Genomic DNA, 20,110 nt, shown 5'->3' with positions numbered 1-20,110 from the left:
GGAGCTGGAAACACCACTACCATGTCGATCTCCTGAGTTCTTACGAACCCAGGGATACAGGAGCCAAGTATCCTGCGAACACGAGGCTGGACCGAGGAATCACTGGTGACCCCCTGAAGAACTTCTGCTCCTCATTGCTGTCGTCCGGTGAAGCCCTTTCCACCTAAGATCGAACAAGAAGGCCTGTACTGGCGCTTCGACCTATTGGAATAGCAGGACCAGCTATTCCCGGCACCTTCATCAACTCCTGCTGTAAGCCTTCGGAAGTGTCTCTGGGCCATCCAGTTGACTGACCAGCTTACTAAGGAGGCCTGCTCTGTAATCGCCGACAGGTTGGGTGGTATTCTGAGTCCGGGGCATGCTCACACGCTTCGTTTGCTTAGCAGTCCTAAGCTAGAGGTGAGCAGTGCTCGTTTGGCTTGAATACACCCGGCCGTTCCGTTGCCCTGCTGTGGCGACAAAACTGTGCTTGTTTCTTCGATCGGGACGTCTTTTTACTCTGCACGACGACGAGACGTTCCCTGCTCTTCAGAACCTGCCAGAAGCTGTATCTATCGAGGAGAAGCTCGGGCCTGCTTGCTTCGGGGACCGGTGAGTAGATTAGCTAGGATCTGGTCGCCCTCCTGCAGTGCCCCTTGCTTTTCCCCGCTGTAAATACAGCACCCCTTGTCCGTACTCGCGCCCTGCTTCTGCCTCACAGTGGAGGCTGCGCTAGAGTCGCGGACCGTGTTCTCCTTCATTAGAGCTCCCTACAGAGCTGTTCAACGTCCTCCGAAGAGCTTCACCTTCTGCCCATTGGCACCGGCGTGTGCAGGTACTTTTGAGCGCTAGGCTCCACTCTTCGTAGGGATTGGACTACCATCCAGTTAGGGGCCTCAGAAGGCGGACATATCACTCGCATTGGTTCGCACTGCCTGTTTTCCTTCCCCTGCAGGTGGATAACATATTTCGTGCTGCTAATGCTGTGAAACTGTGTATTCTGTATATATATTGGGTGGATAGTGTATGTGTTGGTTTAATATCGTTGTATATTGCTGCTTTTACTGTAGTTATTAGTTTCAAGGCCTTATAATAAATGTGTATCTATTTTTGATATAAACAACTGTTTGGAGTAGTTTGTAAGCGCTCTTGCTTTGTGTGCTCATTGCGGGCTTTCAGTCACCCTCACCCCTCTTGAGACCTAGTCTTGACCGCCGCGATCGCTACCTTGATTGGTCTGGCTTGTCCAGAGGTTACCCTGTTCCAAGTAATTAGGTTGGCCTTCTGAACCTCTGCGCCACCAGGACAGAGTTCAGAAATCCGTCTTAACAAATTGGTGTACAGCGGTGGGATACGACTGAAGGTATCCAGTGTTGCGCACGAGCTAAGGCGTTTTCAGGTTATTCCAACCAGGACACGCAGTAAAGTATTGAATATAACGTTAAAAAGGCCATAGTCCTATCGACAGTATGGAAACGAATACTTTATTAACCTTAAATGCTTCGAAATCGGAAACATTGAAGAAGATGTGTGCGGAGAGAGGGGTTTCCTCTCAAGGCACTAAATTGGAAATGATCCAGAGAATCGTGGCGTGGCAAGAAGCGCAGCTTGACGCTATAACTTCCGAGGACAGTGCAGAAGGTGGTGGGGCTGCTCTCACTGGCAGAACCGACGGTTCTGCCGCTGCACTGATCCATCACGACCACGAGGACAGGGAGGATGTAATGTCTAACGTTTCCTCTGCCAGTGTTGATGGGGAGGCTATGCTTGAATTCAAGAAGCAAGAGCTGCGGTTTAGGCAGCAGGAGCTTGAATTCAGCATAGCCAAACTGAAAATCGACCAGGCAGAAAAACAAAAAGACAGGGATCACCAGTTGGAACTGGCCAAGCTTCAGTTCGCAAATGGGTCCAAGGGTCCTGGACATGGTTCTGGGGCTTCCTCTCATCCACGGTTTCCAAAAGATCTGCTCAGTGTGTATGAGGAACGAAATGACATTATGGACTGGTTAAATGCGTTTGAGTATGCATGCGAGGTTCAAGAGGTTGATAATGCGGATAAGATTGCATGGTTACTCAGCAGACTGCCCCATTCTGGTTGCAGTGCCATTATGGAAATGTCGAAGGCTGAGCGCGCTGATTTTGCAATGTTGAAGCAGACTCTCATTTTAAAGTTTGGGAAGACTCCGACCCAATATTTGAAAAGGTTTAGAGAGTATAAGAAAAAGGAAGGTGGTACTTGGGTGTCGTATGTAGCTGAGTCCCTGAAAAACTTAACTGGCTGGGTTGAAGGTTATAAGGTTTCTACCTTCGAAGGCATGATCAATCTGGTCATGCTGGAACACATTTTTGCTTCTTCTTCCCCGGAGCTTAAGCAACATTTGGCCGATTCGAAGGAGATAGATCCTAAGAAGCTGGCCATTGCAGCAGACTTATGGGTGTCACATCGAGTGTCCCATAAGGACAAAACTCATCCTGGTAAGCAGGAGGAAGGGAAAAAGTCCAAAGATATGGAGGGTGGGGAATCTGCTAAATCTTCTTCACAAAAAGAAAAATAAGGGTAAGCCATACGAGAACTCACAGGGTAGCGGAGGTTCGCCTCCGAAACAGAACTCTGGTTATAATAAGCCTCCCTACGTAAACAGACCCAATGGGGCTTGTTTTTCTTGTGGAGCAACTGACCATGTGAAGGGGGATCCCCGTTGTAAGGTTAGACCTTTGGGGGTCCACTCCGCTAATCTGGCCTTCTCCTCCTACGAGGAAGAAGAGATTACAGGAGCATCCTTCTCCTCAGACTCATTTCCCAGCGGAATAGAGGCTGAGGTAGTTTTAGTGTCCCTGGGTTCCTGGGAGCCTAAAGTCGCAGAGGCGTATGCTAGGATTCCGGATAATACCAAGCACTACTTTAAAGACAGTGTGCTGATCAATGGAGTGGATACTCCAGCTCTTAGGGATAGTGGGTGCAGTCGAACTGTAGTGGATTCTACCTTGGTAGACTCAGAGGAAGTTGCCAGAGCTCCTCTGATGCCCACTAAGTTGGCTGACGGCCCCCTCCGTATGTTTCCCGTGATCCCTGTTAATCTAACTTTAAATGGTACAGCAGTTAGGATTCCAGTGAGCATTCAGAGAAACGTCCCGGGAAAGGTCTTGTTGGGCAATGATCTCAGAGCTCTAGGGCTCGTAGGAGACACTGCCGAAAGACCCTACACACGGTCTCAAGCACGGGCAGCATTGGCCAAGTCCAATACGCCGCCCCAGCCGAAGGGGAAACCCAAGGCGAAAGGAGTCAACAAGTCCCGACGGGGGAAAGAGAATATTCCCCCGAGCTCGCCTACCACTGCGGTGGAGGGAGTTGGTCAATCGCCCGAGCCTGACGAGGAGGTGGCGATGCCTGAAGTGTTCGACCCCAACGACCATCCTGAACTAAAAGACTTGTTAGTTGAAGGAGGTCCTGATAGGGACGACTTCAGTAAGGGCCAACGTGAGTGCCCATCTCTGGAAGGCCTAAGGAGACAGGCCTGCTCCCAGCTTGAGGGTGAACCTCCTGGGAAGCATCGGATTTATTGGGAAGGTGGACTCCTGTACAGTGAGCCCACAGAGTCTACAGAAGGAGACCATAGGAGGTTGGTGGTTCCCCTTTCTGTTAGACCCTTCCTCCTGCAGTTGGCGCATGAAGTTCCCCTTGCTGGTCACCTTGGTATGAAGAGGACCAAGCAAAGGTTATCCATGCACTTCTACTGGCCCAAGATGGGGGTGCAAGTAGAAAGTCACTGCAGGAGTTGTGCCTCCTGCCAGTTGTCTGGTAAGGTTGGCGCGACAATCCAAGCTCCGTTGGTACCGCTCCCAGTTGTGGGGATACCATTTGAAAGGGTAGGGATCGACATCGTTGGTCCCCTTGACCCGCAAACATCCTCAGGCAATAGGTTTATCCTGGTGCTGGTCGACCATGCAACCAGGTATCCTGAGGCCATCCCATTAAAGACTGTAACTGCCAAGTCAGTTGCAAAAGCGTTACTCGGCATATTTACTAGGGTTGGCTTCCCTAAAGAAGTTGTGTCAGATCGTGGCAGCAACTTTATGTCGAAGTATATGCAGGCTATGTGGAAAGAATGTGGGGTCACCTACAAGTTCTCTTCTGCATACCACCCCCAGACCAATGGTCTGGTGGAGCGTTTCAACAGAACGCTAAAGAGCATGATTGGGGCTCTGGAGGAGCCCCAGAGGAGGAAATGGGACCTTCTTTTACCATGCTTGTTGTTTGCCTACAGAGAGGTACCACAGGAGGGTGTTGGCTTCAGCCCCTTCGAACTTCTGTTCGGTCATCCCGTACGGGGACCCTTAGCCATCGTCAAAGAGGGATGGGAGATGCCCACTCCCCCTGTTACTACCAATGTAGTTGACTATGTGCTAGGGCTCAGAAAACGGATGGTACTCCTGATGGGCTTGGCTAGTGAAAAGTTGAAGGCAGGACAAGCGCTGGTGAAACATTGGTACGACCAGAAAGCTTCCTTAATTCACTTTACCCCTGGTCAGCAAGTCCTGATCATGAACCCTCTAAGGCCTCGCGCTTTACAGGACAAATGGTCAGGCCCTTACACAGTGGTGGAGCCCCTGGGTGAGGTGAACTATTTAGTGGACCTTGGAAGGCCTGGACAGGCTCCAAAAGTGTTCCACGTAAATAGGCTGAAGGCTTTCGTCCCAAGAGTCGAAATCGCAGCACTGCTACTGGCGTCAGACGTTGAGGAAGAGGAGTCAGAACCTCTTCCCGACCTGTTCCAAAGCGGTCCTTCAGATAGCTCCGTTGAGGGTGTCCGAGTGGCCCCTCACCTGACTTCTGATCAGCAGGCTGAGGTGAAAAGTTTGCTTAGGCAGTTTTCCCCCCTGTTTTCACAGTCGCCTGGTTTGACACCTTGGTGCAAACATAACATTGACACAGGAGACAGTGTACCTACCAAAAGTAGGGGATACAGGATGTCGGATAAAGTACGGTCTTATATTAAGACCGAGGTCAACAAGATGTTAGACCTTGGGGTGATTGAACCCTCTAGTAGTCCTTGGTCCAGTCCTGTGGTTCTGGTTCCAAAAGCAGGCACTTCTGAATTGAGGTTCTGCGTGGATTACAGGGCTCTGAATGCTGTCACCAAGACAGACGCTCACCCCTTGCCTCGAACTGACGAGCTGGTGGATACCTTGGGTGCCTCCAAGTACCTCAGCACGTTTGACCTGACTGCGGGCTATTGGCAAATAGCTTTAGCAGAACATGCCAAGGAGAAGACAGCATTTTCAACTCCCGACGGGCTTTACCAATTCCGGGTAATGCCGTTCGGATTGAAGAATGCACCTGCCACTTTCCAGAGGCTTGTGAATCATGTGTTGAATGGGTTGGACGAATTCTGTCTTGCATATCTGGACGATATAGCAGTTTTCAGTGCCACCTGGGAAGACCATGTGAAACACCTCGGGATTGTGCTCCAGGCTCTTCAGAAAGCCCACTTGACCATAAAGGCGAGTAAATGCCAGATTGGACAAGGCTCAGTGGTTTACCTTGGGCATGAAGTAGGTGGAGGAAGGATACAGCCTCTCCCCAGTAAAGTACAAGCAGTACAAGACTGGCCTACCCCCACTACACAAACCCAAGTGAGAGCCTTCTTAGGACTCACGGGTTATTACCGCAATTTTATGGCAGACTATGGCACCATAGCTGCTCCTCTGACTGCCCTCACAACTCCGAAGAAACCCAAGAAGGTAACTTGGACTGACGAGTGTGAGAAGGCCTTCAATGGCTTGAAAGACTCCTTGTGCCAGGCCCCTGTGCTCAGGGCCCCTGATTATCAAAGACCTTTTATCGTGCAGACGGATGCCTCTGACACTGGGATAGGAGCTGTACTATCACAAGTAGATGAGAAGGGTAAGGAACACCCTATCGGTTTTATTAGTCGCCAGCTTAAGGACAGAGAGCTCAGATGGTCCACGGTAGAGAAAGAATGTTTCTCTGTTGTGTGGGCCCTAAGGAAGCTGCGGCCCTACCTCTATGGGACCCACTTCACTGTGCAGACTGACCATAAGCCGTTAAAGTGGCTAATGAACATGAAGGGGGAGAATCCAAAGTTGCTTAGGTGGTCCATAAGTCTACAAGGCTTCGACTTCACTATTGAGCATAGGCCAGGTGTCCAACATAGCAATGCTGATGGGTTGTCCAGAATGTTTTACCGACCTGAACAAGAGACTCATCCAGGGGTGGATTAGTTCCCCCTGTCCATAGTCTGGGAGGGGCGAGTGTTAGGAAAGATTTCGTTATTGTAGGGAACTTTCCTTCCATGTGGCAACCCCTAAACTTTTTGCTATTGTTTTCAACCTGTTTTCTTGACTTTGCCAGAGAAGTGCAGCCTTCTGCTGTACTCCTCTGGGCTTTCGCTCCTTTCTTACGGGGAAACTGACATGCCCTTAAGACAGTCAGTACCGGGGAACGCTGTTTCCCGTAGTTTCTTTTATCGTGTCGCCATTTTAGTGCAACACGACACAAGAGGGCACTGTAAGCTAAGTTACAGCTCTCTTGGGTCTCTAGCCTTCTACAGACCCTAGACACTCTTATAGGATGGTTTTTGGATCGGTGCAAGTCATTCAGGGACTGGGCTGGTGGCAGCGATCATTTGGTTTATTTTGAGCTCCTTTTGCCGTTCTGAGCACCTTTTTGCCGCGAACACAAAAGGGTGGCCCGGCTACCCAAAATGGCCGGACCACGAGGCTCCTTTGTCTCGTCCACTGTCCGTCTTGCTCCCTTTACCTTCCCCCGGGTCAGGCGACCCGGGGCCTTCCTTATTTGGGCATGTAGTTTCCCGCGAAACACGGTTGCTTTCGCGGGCTTCTACATGTCGTTTGAGTGCCCCCAGGATGTGGGCTGGGCTGTCTGGTCCCAATACACATCCTGGGTGCCAGAGAGTCTAGGGTGGTGTGAATGCCTGGGACCACTGTGGTCCGTGATTGGTCCACGTATGGTATGTGTGTTGATGAGCGGATCTCCCATTGGCTCCCCTCCGTTTTGGCGCGAAGGGAACCGTGGATAAGAGGGAGCTGGAAACACCACTACCATGTCGATCTCCTGAGTTCTTACGAACCCAGGGATACAGGAGCCAAGTATCCTGCGAACACGAGGCTGGACCGAGGAATCACTGGTGACCCCCTGAAGAACTTCTGCTCCTCATTGCTGTCGTCCGGTGAAGCCCTTTCCACCTAAGATCGAACAAGAAGGCCTGTACTGGCGCTTCGACCTATTGGAATAGCAGGACCAGCTATTCCCGGCACCTTCATCAACTCCTGCTGTAAGCCTTCGGAAGTGTCTCTGGGCCATCCAGTTGACTGACCAGCTTACTAAGGAGGCCTACTCTGTAATCGCCGACAGGTTGGGTGGTATTCTGAGTCCGGGGCATGCTCACACGCTTCGTTTGCTTAGCAGTCCTAAGCTAGAGGTGAGCAGTGCTCGTTTGGCTTGAATACACCCGGCCGTTCCGTTGCCCTGCTGTGGCGACAAAACTGTGCTTGTTTCTTCGATCGGGACGTCTTTTTACTCTGCACGACGACGAGACGTTCCCTGCTCTTCAGAACCTGCCAGAAGCTGTATCTATCGAGGAGAAGCTCGGGCCTGCTTGCTTCGGGGACCGGTGAGTAGATTAGCTAGGATCTGGTCGCCCTCCTGCAGTGCCCCTTGCTTTTCCCCGCTGTAAATACAGCACCCCTTGTCCGTACTCGCGCCCTGCTTCTGCCTCACAGTGGAGGCTGCGCTAGAGTCGCGGACCGTGTTCTCCTTCATTAGAGCTCCCTACAGAGCTGTTCAACGTCCTCCGAAGAGCTTCACCTTCTGCCCATTGGCACCGGCGTGTGCAGGTACTTTTGAGCGCTAGGCTCCACTCTTCGTAGGGATTGGACTACCATCCAGTTAGGGGCCTCAGAAGGCGGACATATCACTCGCATTGGTTCGCACTGCCTGTTTTCCTTCCCCTGCAGGTGGATAACATATTTCGTGCTGCTAATGCTGTGAAACTGTGTATTCTGTATATATATTGGGTGGATAGTGTATGTGTTGGTTTAATATCGTTGTATATTGCTGCTTTTACTGTAGTTATTAGTTTCAAGGCCTTATAATAAATGTGTATCTATTTTTGATATAAACAACTGTTTGGAGTAGTTTGTAAGCGCTCTTGCTTTGTGTGCTCATTGCGGGCTTTCAGTCACCCTCACCCCTCTTGAGACCTAGTCTTGACCGCCGCGATCGCTACCTTGATTGGTCTGGCTTGTCCAGAGGTTACCCTGTTCCAAGTAATTAGGTTGGCCTTCTGAACCTCTGCGCCACCAGGACAGAGTTCAGAAATCCGTCTTAACATTCACTTTCCAAACCTGAGAGCCTATCTATAGCATGAGATGTGATATCCAAGTCCTTCCCATTCCAATCCTTAGACCCTTCCTACAGCATGCAATATGATATCTCAATGATTCTAATAAAAAACCTGAGACCCGTCCTATAACATGAGATGGGATATCCAACTCCTTCCCATTCCAATCCTGAGACACTTCCGATAGCAGAGATGTGATATCTCAATGTTTATACCAAACCTGAGACCCTTCCTATAACATGAGATGTGATATCCAACTCCTTCCCGTTCCAAACCTGAGACCCTTCCTTTAGCATGAGATGTGATATCCAGCTCCTTCCCATTCCAATCCTGAGACACTTCCGATAGCATGAGATGTGATATCTCAATGCTTCTAATATCAAAACTGAGACCCTCCCTATAGCATGATATGTGATATCTAAGTCCTTCCCATTCCAATCCTGAGACCCTTCCTATAGCATGAGATGTGATATCTCAATGCTTCTACCAAACCTGAGACCCTTCCTTTAGCATGAGATGTGATATCCAACTCCTTCCCATTCCAATCCTGAGACCCTTCCTATAGCATGAGATGTGATATCTCAATACTTCTAATACCAAACCTGAGATCCTTCCGATAACATGAGATGTGATATCCAAATCCTTCGCCTTCCAAACCTGAGACCCTCCCTTTAGCATGAGATGTGATATCCAACTCCTTCCCATTCCAATCCTGAGACCCTTCTGATAGCATAAGATATGATATCTCAATGCTTCTATACCAAACCTGAGATCCTTCCGATAGCATGATGTGATATCTCAATACTTCTAATACCAAACCTGAGATCCTTCCTATAACATGAGATGTGATATCCAACTCTTTCCCCTTGCAAACCTGAGAGCCTTCCTATAGCATGAGATGTGATATCCAAGTCCTTCCCATTCCAATCCTGAGACCCTTCCTATAACATGAGATGTGATATCCAACTCCTTCCAAATCCAATCCCGATACCCTTCTGATAACATGAGATGTGATATCCCAATGCTTCTACCAAACCTGAGACCCATACTATGGCATGAGATGTGATGTCAAACTCCTTCCCATTCTAATCCTGAGACCCTTCCTATAGCTTGAGATGTGATATCCAACTCCTTCCCATTCCAATTCTGAGACCCTTCCTATACCATGAGACTTGATATCTCAATGCTTCTAATACCAAACCTGAGACCCGTCCTATAACATGAGATGTGATATCCAAATCCTTCCCCTTCCAAACCTTAGACCCTTCCTTTATCATGAGATGTGATATTCAACTCCTTCCCATTCCAATCTTGAGACCCTTCCGATATGAAATGTGATATCTCAATGCTTCTAATATCAAACTTGAGACCCTCCCTATAGCATGAGATGTGATATCCAAGTCCTTCCCATTCCAATCCTGAGACCCTTCCTATAGCATGAGATGTGATATCTCAATGCTTCTAATACCAAACCTGAGACCCTTCCTATAACATGAGATGGGAATATCCAACTCCTTCCCATTCCAATCCTGAGACCCTTCCGATAGCAGAGATGTGATATCTCAATGCTTATACCAAACCTGAGATCCTTCCTATAACATGAGATGTGATATCCAACTCCTTCCCATTCCAATCCTGAGACACTTCCTATAGCATGAGATGTGATATCTCACTGCTTATACCAAACCTGAGACCCTTCCTATAGCATGAGATGTGATATCCAACTCCTTCCCATTCCAATCCTGAGACCCTTCCTATAGCATATGTGATATCTCAATGCTTCTAATATCAAACTTGAGACCCTCCCTATAGCATGAGATGTGATACCCAAGTCCTTCCCATTCCAATCCTGAGACACTTCCTATAGCATGAGATGTGATATCTCATTGCTTCTATATACCAAACCTGAGACTCTTCCTATAACATGAGATGGGATATCCAACTCCTTCCCATTCCAATCCTGAGACCCTTTCGATAGCAGAGATGTGATATCTCAATGTTTATACCAAACCTGAGACCCTCCCTACGGCATGAGATGTCATATACAACTCCTTCCCATTCCAATCCTGAGACCCTTCCTATAGCATGAGATGTGATATCCAACTCCTTCCCATTCCAATCCTGAGACCCTTCCTATAGCCTGAGATGTGATATCTCAATGCCTCTAATACCAAACCTGAGATCCTTCCTCTAACATGAAATGTGATATCCAACTCCTTCACTTTCCAAACCTGAGAGCCTATCTATAGCATGAGATGTGATATCCAAGTCCTTCCCATTCCAATCCTTAGACCCTTCCTACAGCATGCAATATGATATCTCAATGATTTTAATAAAAAACCTGAGACCCGTCCTATAACATGAGATGGGATATCCAACTCCTTCCCATTCCAATCCTGGGACACTTCCGATAGCAGAGATGTGATATCTCAATGTTTATACCAAACCTGAGACCCTTCCTATAACATGAGATGTGATATCCAACTCCTTCCCGTTCCAAACCTGAGACCCTTCCTTTAGCATGAGATGTGATATCCAGCTCCTTCCCATTCCAATCCTGAGACACTTCCGATAGCATGAGATGTGATATCTCAATGCTTCTAATACCAAACTGAGACCCTCCCTATAGCATATGTGATATCTAAGTCCTTCCCATTCCAATCCTGAGACCCTTCCTATAGCATGAGATGTGATATCTCAATGCTTATCCTTGATTCCTGTAGTAAATTGATTTCCTTTGCAGGCCCGACTACTGTCACGAATGCCTTGTCTGCATGAATTCTCTCCTGGCCATTCTCTCACCGTGGCTATTTGCCTACCCCCTTCCTCTCTCAGTGGATGGACTTCTCCATCCTAGCCTCCTACCACTCAACTCCGCCTACTTGGAGAATTCAACATGAACCTGTATGCTTCCTGACCTGGACTTTTACGAGATCTGCAACTCTTCATGTCGCTGGCCCTACACACTGCAGGGAATACTCAGGATTTTCTGATCTCAGACCTCCCCCTCTGTAACCCTCTCAACAATCCTCTCCCGTGGTGATCAAGTTCTCATCTCCAAAGGCTGCCAGCTGTTCCTCCTCAGAGGAGTTCTCCCTTTCTGTCCCTGCTCCCTGCACCGTTTCGCGTTGCAAACACTCGCTTCCCTGCTCTCTGGTTTAGACGCTTTTCCTTCTCAGAGGCCTTCTTCTATTCTGCCCTTTTCGCGTTGCAAGTACTCGCTTCCCAGTTCTCTGGTTTAGACGCGTGTTCCCTGCCTTCTCTCCTCTTCCCGCTGCCTTCAAATCAAAAAATGAGCTCCAAAAGATACACAGTGCTCAGAATGCTCTATAACACCCATTATTCAACATATAGCCGTAACCCGCTAGACGTATTGAAACGTGCTGTAAACTAGCAAAAACAGCTAGAAAATGTACTTTCCTCGCGTTTTTGTAAATGCTAATTCTGATGGGTTCCCATGTATGTACTGTCCGTGCGTTTGTTGTCGAATCCTGAAGTTTTTAACCACTGTTCTCCCATACAAGGAGGGGGGGGGGGGTCAACGTCTACTGCTGTTCACAGGCTGAATGTATACGGCTGAAATCTTCAAGGCATTATCAGCTTTCCTGACTGTTTTGGAACGTGTATTTGCTATCTGTTAATGCAGTCGTCCTGTGTTCATCGTCCCTTCTACTTTACAGGCTGCACTCCCCTGGTGATCACATTCTCCTCTCCAGAGCAGGCTGACTACCAGCTGCTCCTCCTCATAGGCGTTCATCCTTTCTGTCCCTGCTCCCTGCACCGTTTCGCGTTGCATGTACTCGCTTCCCAGCTCTCTGGTTTAGATGTGTGTTCCCTGCCTTCTCTCCTCTTCCTACAGCCTTCCAACGAGCTCCGCAAGATATAGTGTTCAGAATGCTTTATAACACCCATTATTCAACATATAGCTGTAACCCGCTAGACGTATTGAAACGTGCTAAAAACGAGCAGAAACAGCTCGAAAATGTACTTTCCTCGCGTTTTGGTAAATGCGAATTCTGGTGGATTCCCATTTTGTACTCTGTTCGTGCGTTTGTTCAGTCGAATCCTGGTCTTTTGAACCACTCTTCTCCCATTCAAGGGAGGGTCAAAATGTGTTGTTCACAGGCTGAATTTATACTGCTGAAATGCTCGCTTACCTGCTCTCTGGTTTAGACGCGTGTACCCTGCATTTACCAAAACGCGAGGGAAGTACATTTTCTAGCTGTTTTTGCTAGTTTTTAGCACGTTTCAATACGTCTAGCGGGTTACAGCTATATCTTGAATAATGGGTGTTATAAAGCATTCTGAGCACCGTGTATCTTTTGAAGCTCATTTGTTGATTTGAAGGCAGCGGGAAGAGGAGAGAAGGCAGGGAACACACGTCGAAACCAGAGAGCTGGGAAGCGAGTACATGCAACGCGAAACGGTGCAGGGAGCAGGGACAGAAAGGATGAACACCTATGAGGAGGAGCAGCTGGTAGTTAGCCTGCATAGGAGAGAAGAATGTGATCACTAGGGGAGTGCAGCCTGTAAACTAGAAGGAACGATGAACAAAGGGCGACTGCATTAACAGATGGCAAATACACGTTCCAAAACAGTCAGGAAAGCTGATAATGCCTTGAAGATTTCAGCCGTATACATTCAGCCTGTGAACAGCAGTAGATGTTGACCCCCCCTCCCTAGTATGGGAGAACAGTGGTTAAAAACTTCAGGATTCGACACAAACGCACGGACACAGTACATACAACATGGGAACCCACCAGAATTCGCATTTACAAAAACGCGAGGGAAGTACATTTTCTTGCTATTTTTGCTAGTTTTTAGCACGTTTCTATGTCTAGCGGGTTACAGCTATATGTTGAATAATGGGGTTATAAAGCATTCTGAACACTATCTTGTGGAGCTCATTGGAAGGCTGTAGGAAGAGGAGAGAAGGCAGGGAACACGCATCTAAACCAGAGAGCTGGGAAGCGAGTACATGCAACGCGAAACGGTGCAGGGAGCAGGGACAGAAAGGTGGAACGCCTCTGAGGAGGAGCAGCTGGTAGTTAGCCTGCTCTGGAGAGGAGAATGTGATCACCACGGAGTGCAGCCTTGAAACAAGAAGGGACAATGAAAACATGCTGACTGGAATAACATGGCAAATACACTTTCCAGAACAGTCGGTTTACCCGATAATGCATTGACGATTTCAGCAGTATACATTCAGCCTGTGAACAGTAGATTTTGATCCCCCCCTTGTATGGGTGACGAGTCGTTAAAAACATCAGGATTCGACTGAACAAATGCACAACAGAGTACAAAATGGGAATCCACCAGAATTCGTATTTACCAAAACGCGAGGAAAGAACATTTTCTAGCTATTTTTGCTAGTTGTTAGCACTTTTCAATACGTCTAGCGGGTTAAGCTATATCTTGAATAATGCATTCTGAGCACCGTGTATCTTTTGAAGCTCATTTGTTGATTTGAAGGCAGCGGGAAGAGGAGAGAAGGCAGGGAACACACGTCTAAACCAGAGAGCTGGGAAGCGAGTTGTTCTCTGCAACGCGAAACGATGCAGAGAACAAGCACAGAAAGGAAGAAGGAAAAGCGTCTAAACCAGAGAGCAGGGAAGCGAGTGCTTGCAAAGCGAAACGGTGCAGAGAGCAGGGACAGAAAGGGAGAACTCCACTGAGGAGGAAAAGTTGGTAGTTAGCCTTCTTTGGAGATGAGAACTTGATCACCACGGGAGAGGATTGTTGAGAGGGTTACATAGGGGGATGTCTGAGATCAGAAAATCCTGAGTATTCCCTGCAGTGTGTAGGGCCAGAGACATGAAGAGTTGCAGATCTCGTAAAAGTCCAGGTCAGGAAGCATACAGGTTCATTTTGAATTCTCCAAGTAGGCGGAGTTGAGTGGTAGGAGGCTAGGATGGAGAAGTCCATCCACTGAGAAAGGAAGGGGGTAGGCAAATAGCCACGGTGAGAGAATGGCCAGGAAAGAGAATGCATGCAGACAAGGCATTCGTGAGAGGAGTCGGCCTGCAAAGGAAAGCAATTTACTACAGGAATCAAGGATACTCCCCCTCAAGAACGGTTGGATCTGGGCATGGAGAGGAACTTGTCATCAGGGAGGAAAGTGTCAGAGCTCGAGACAGCGCTGGCCGTCGTCCATGTCTTGGTTAGACCAAGGACATCAAGGTCAGGTTCTTCCAGGAAATGGCAGATGTCAGATGAGTGTTAACTGAGTGAGAGTTGAGAGTGGGGAGGGGTATAATCAGTAATCCTTGCGGAGGTGTAGAAGGAGCCTGGCCTAGGGCACATGAGGAAGGAGAGAGAAAAGGAAGCAGAAGAAGGGAGAGAAGACACAGCAGGAGTGCATTATCAATCCGGGAGCTAGGAGTGGTGAGGTTAGACGGGGAGGTCTGAATCTCAGGATTTGAATGGGAAGTTCGATATCACATGTCATGCTATAGGAAGAGTCTCAGGATTGGAATGGGAAGGAGTTGGATATCACGTCTCATGTTATAGGAAGGGTCTCAGGATTGGAATGGGAAGGAGTTGAATATCACATCTCATGCTAAAGGAAGGGTATCAGGTTGGAATGGGAAGGAGTTGGATATCACATCTCGTTATAGGAAGGGTCTCAGGATTGGAATGGGAAGGAATTGGATATCACATCTCTTGCTATAGGAAGGGTCTCAGGTTTGGAAGGGGAAGGATTTGGATATCATATCTCATGTTATAGGACCGGTCCCAGGTCTGGTATTAGAAGCATTGAGATATCACATCTCATGCTATAGGAGGAGTCTCAGGATTGGAATGGGAAGGAGTTGGATATCACGTCTCATGTTATAATAAGGGTCTCAGGATTGGAATGGGAAGGAGTTGAATATCACATCTCATGCTAAAGGAAGGGTATCAGGTTTGATAGAAGCATTGAGATATCACATCTCATGCTATAGGAAGGAACTCAGGATTGGAATGGGAAGGAGTTGGATATCACATCTAATGCCATAGGAAGGGTCATCAGGTTTGGTATAAGCATTGAGATATCACATCTCTGCTATCGGAAGGGTCTCAGGATACGAATGGGAAAGACTTAGAATTCACATCTCATACTATAGGGAGGGTCTCGGTTTGATATTAGAAGCATTGAGCTATCACATCTCATGCTATCGGAAGGGTCTCAGGTTTGGTAGTAGCATTGAGATATCACATCTCATCCAATAGGAAGGGTCTCTGGTTTGGAATGGGAAGGAATTGGATATCACAACTCATGTTATAGGAAGGATCTCAGGTTTGGTATTAGAAGCATTGAGATATCACATCTCATGCTATAGGAAGGGTCTCAGGATTGGAATGTGAAGGATTTGGATATCACATCTCCTGTTATAGGAAGGGTCTCAGGATTGGAATGGGAAGGACTTGGATATCACATCTCATGTTATAGGAAGGATCTCAGGTTTTGTATTAGAAGCATTGATATATCACATCTCATGCTATAGGAAGGGTCTCAGGATTGGAATGTGAAGGATTTGGATATCACATCTCATGCTAAAGGAAGGGTCTCAGGTTTGGTATAAGCATTGAGATATCACATCTCTGCTATCGGAAGGGTCTAAGGATTGGATTGGGAAGGAATTGGATATCCCTTCTCATGCTATAGAAGGGTCTCGGGTTGGAATGGGTAGGAGTTGGATATCACATCTCATGTTATAGGAAGGGTCTCAAGATTGAAATGGGAAGGATTTGGATATCACATCTCATGCTAAAGGAAGGGTCTCAGGTTTGGAAGGGGAAGGATTTGGATATCATATCTCATGTTATAGGACGTATCTCATGTTATAGGACGGGTCCCAGGTTTGGTATTAGAAGCATTGAGATATCACATCTCATGCTATAGGAGGAGTCTCAGGATTGGAATGGGAAGGAGTTGGATATCACGTCTCATGTTATAGGAAGGGTCTCAGGATTGGAATGGGAAGGAGTTGAATATCACATCTCATGCTAAAGGAAGGGTATCAGGTTGGAATGGGAAGGAGTTGGATATCACATCTCGTTATAGGAAGGGTCTCAGGATTGGAATGGGAAGGAATTGGATATCACATCTCTTGCTATAGGAAGGGTCTCAGGTTTGGAAGGGGAAGGATTTGGATATCATATCTCATGTTATAGGACCGGTCCCAGGTCTGGTATTAGAAGCATTGAGATATCACATCTCATGCTATAGGAGGAGTCTCAGGATTGGAATGGGAAGGAGTTGGATATCACGTCTCATGTTATAATAAGGGTCTCAGGATTGGAATGGGAAGGAGTTGAATATCACATCTCATGCTAAAGGAAGGGTATCAGGTTTGATAGAAGCATTGAGATATCACATCTCATGCTATAGGAAGGAACTCAGGATTGGAATGGGAAGGAGTTGGATATCACATCTAATGCCATAGGAAGGGTCATCAGGTTTGGTATAAGCATTGAGATATCACATCTCTGCTATCGGAAGGGTCTCAGGATACGAATGGGAAAGACTTAGAATTCACATCTCATACTATAGGGAGGGTCTCGGTTTGATATTAGAAGCATTGAGCTATCACATCTCATGCTATCGGAAGGGTCTCAGGTTTGGTAGTAGCATTGAGATATCACATCTCATCCAATAGGAAGGGTCTCTGGTTTGGAATGGGAAGGAATTGGATATCACATCTCATGATATAGGAAGGATCTCAGGTTTGGTATTAGAAGCATTGAGATATCACATCTCATGCTATAGGAAGGGTCTCAGGATTGGAATGTGAAGGATTTGGATATCACATCTCATGCTAAAGGAAGGGTCTCAGGTTTGGTAGAAGCATTGAGATATCACATCTCATGCTATAGGAAGGGTCTCAGGATTTGAATGGCAAGGAGTTGGATATCACATCTCATGCCATAGGAAGGGACACAGGTTTGGTATAAGCATTGAGATATCACATCTCTGCTATCGGAAGGTTCTCAGGATTGGATTGGGAAGGAGTTGGATATCCCTTCTCATGCTATAGGAAGTGTCTCAGGTTGGAATGGGAAGGAGTTGAATATCACATCTCATGTTATAGGAAGGGTCTCAGGATTGGAATGGGAAGGATTTGGATCTCACATCTCAAGCTATCTCAGGATTGGAATGGGAAGGAGTTTGATATTTCATCTCAAGCTATAGGAAGGGTCTCAGGTTTGGAAAGGGAAGGATTTGGATTTCACATATCATGTTATAGGATGGTTCTCATGTTTGGTTTTAGAAGCATTGAGACATCACATCTCATGCTATGGGAAGGGTCTCAGGTTTGGAATGGGAAGGAGTTGGATATCACATCTCACGCTAAAGGAAAGGTCTCAGGTCTGGAAGGGGAAGGATTTGGATCTCACATCTCATGTTTTAGGACGGGTCTCAGGTTTGGTATTAGAAGCATTGAAATATCACATCTCATGGTATAGGAAGGGTCCCAGGATTGGAATGGGAAGGAGTTGGATATCACATTGAATGGGAAGGAGTTTGATATCACATCTCATGCTCTCGGAAGGGTCTCAGGTTTGGAATGGGAAGGAGTTTGATATCACATCTCATGTTAGAGGTAGGATCTCAGGTTTGGTATTAGAGGCATTGAGATATGACATCTCATGCCATCAGAAGGGTCTCAGGATTGGAATGGGAAGGAGTTGGATATCACATCTCATGCTAAAGGGAGGGTCTAAGGTTTGGAAGGGGAAGGATTTGGACATCACATCTCATGTTATTGGAAGGATCTGAGGTTTGGTATTAGAAGCATTGAGATATCACATCTCATGCTATAGCAAGGGTCTCAGGAATGGAATGGGAAGGACTTGGATATCACTTCTCATGATAAAGGAAGGGTCTAAGGTTTGGAAGGGGAAGGATTTGGATATCACATCTCATGTTATTGGACCGGTCTCAGGTTTGGTATTAGAAGCATTGAGATATCAAGTCTCATGGTATAGGACGGGAGTTTGATATCACATCTCATGCCATGGTATGGGTCTCAGGTTTTGTAGAAGAATTGGGATATCACATCTCATGCTATCGGAAGGGTCTCAGGATTGGAATGGGAAGGATTTGGATATCACATCTCATGTTATAGGAAGGGTCTCAGGTTTGGTATTAGAAGCATTGAGATATCACATCTCATGCTATAGCAAGGGTCTCAGGAATGGAATGGGAAGGACTTGGATATCACTTCTCATGATAAAGGAAGGGTCTAAGGTTTGGAAGGGGAAGGATTTGGATATCACATCTCATGTTATTGGACCGGTCTCAGGTTTGGTATTAGAAGCATTGAGATATCAAGTCTCATGGTATAGGACGGGAGTTTGATATCACATCTCATGCCATGGTATGGGTCTCAGGTTTTGTAGAAGAATTGGGATATCACATCTCATGCTATCGGAAGGGTATCAGGATTGGATTTGGAAGGAGTTGGATATCCCATCTCATGCTATAGGAAGGGTCTCAGGTTGGAATAGAAGGAGTTGGATATCACATCTCATGTTATATGAAGGGTCTCAGGATTGGAATGGGAAGGACTTGGATATCACATCTCATGTTATAGGAAGGATCTCAGGTTTTGTATTAGAAGCATTGATATATCACATCTCATGCTATAGGAAGGGTCTCAGGATTGGAATGTGAAGGATTTGGATATCACATCTCATGCTAAAGGAAGGGTCTCAATTTTGATATTAGAAGCATTGAGATATCACATATGCTATTGGAAGGGTCTCAGTATTGGAATTGGAAGGAGTTGGATATCACATCTCATGCTATCGGAAGGGTCTAAGGATTGGAATGGGAAGTAGTTGGATATCACATATGCTAAAGGAAAGGTCTCAGGTTTGGAATGGGAAGGAGTTGGATATCACGTCTCATGTTATAGGAAGGGTCTCAGGATTGGAATGGGAAGGAGTTGAATATCACATCTCATGCTAAAGGAAGGGTCATCAGGTTCGGTATAAGCATTGATATCACATCTCTGCTATCGGAAGGGTCTCAGGATAGGAATGTGAAGGACTTAGATTTCACATCTCATACTATAGGGAGGGTCTCAGTTTTGATATTAGAAGCATTGAGCTATCACATCTCATGCTATCGGAAGGGTCTCAGGATTGGAATGGGATGGAGTTGGATATCACATCTCAAGCTATCTCAGGATTGTAATGGGAAGGAGTTTGATATCACATATCAAGCTATAGGAAGGGTCTCAGGTTTGGAAGGGGAAGGATTTGGATCTCACATCTCAAGCTATCTCAGGATTGGAATGGGAAGGAGTTTGATATTTCATCTCAAGCTATAGGAAGGGTCTCAGGTTTGGAAAGGGAAGGATTTGGATTTCACATATCATGTTATAGGATGGTTCTCATGTTTGGTTTTAGAAGCATTGAGACATCACATCTCATGCTATGGGAAGGGTCTCAGGTTTGGAATGGGAAGGAGTTGGATATCACATCTCATGCTAAAGGAAAGGTCTCAGGTCTGGAAGGGGAAGGATTTGGATCTCACATCTCATGTTTTAGGACGGGTCTCAGGTTTGGTATTAGAAGCATTGAAATATCACATCTCATGGTATAGGAAGGGTCCCAGGATTGGAATGGGAAGGAGTTGGATATCACATTGAATGGGAAGGAGTTTGATATCACATCTCATGCTATCGGAAGGGTCTCAGGTTTGGAATGGGAAGGAGTTTGATATCACATCTCATGTTAGAGGTAGGATCTCAGGT

This window comes from Ambystoma mexicanum, chromosome 7p (genome assembly GCF_040938575.1).
Source record: "Ambystoma mexicanum isolate Mex_15411 chromosome 7p, UKY_AmexF1_1, whole genome shotgun sequence".
NCBI lineage: Eukaryota > Metazoa > Chordata > Amphibia > Caudata > Ambystomatidae > Ambystoma > Ambystoma mexicanum.
This window is presented reverse-complemented; position numbering follows the sequence as displayed.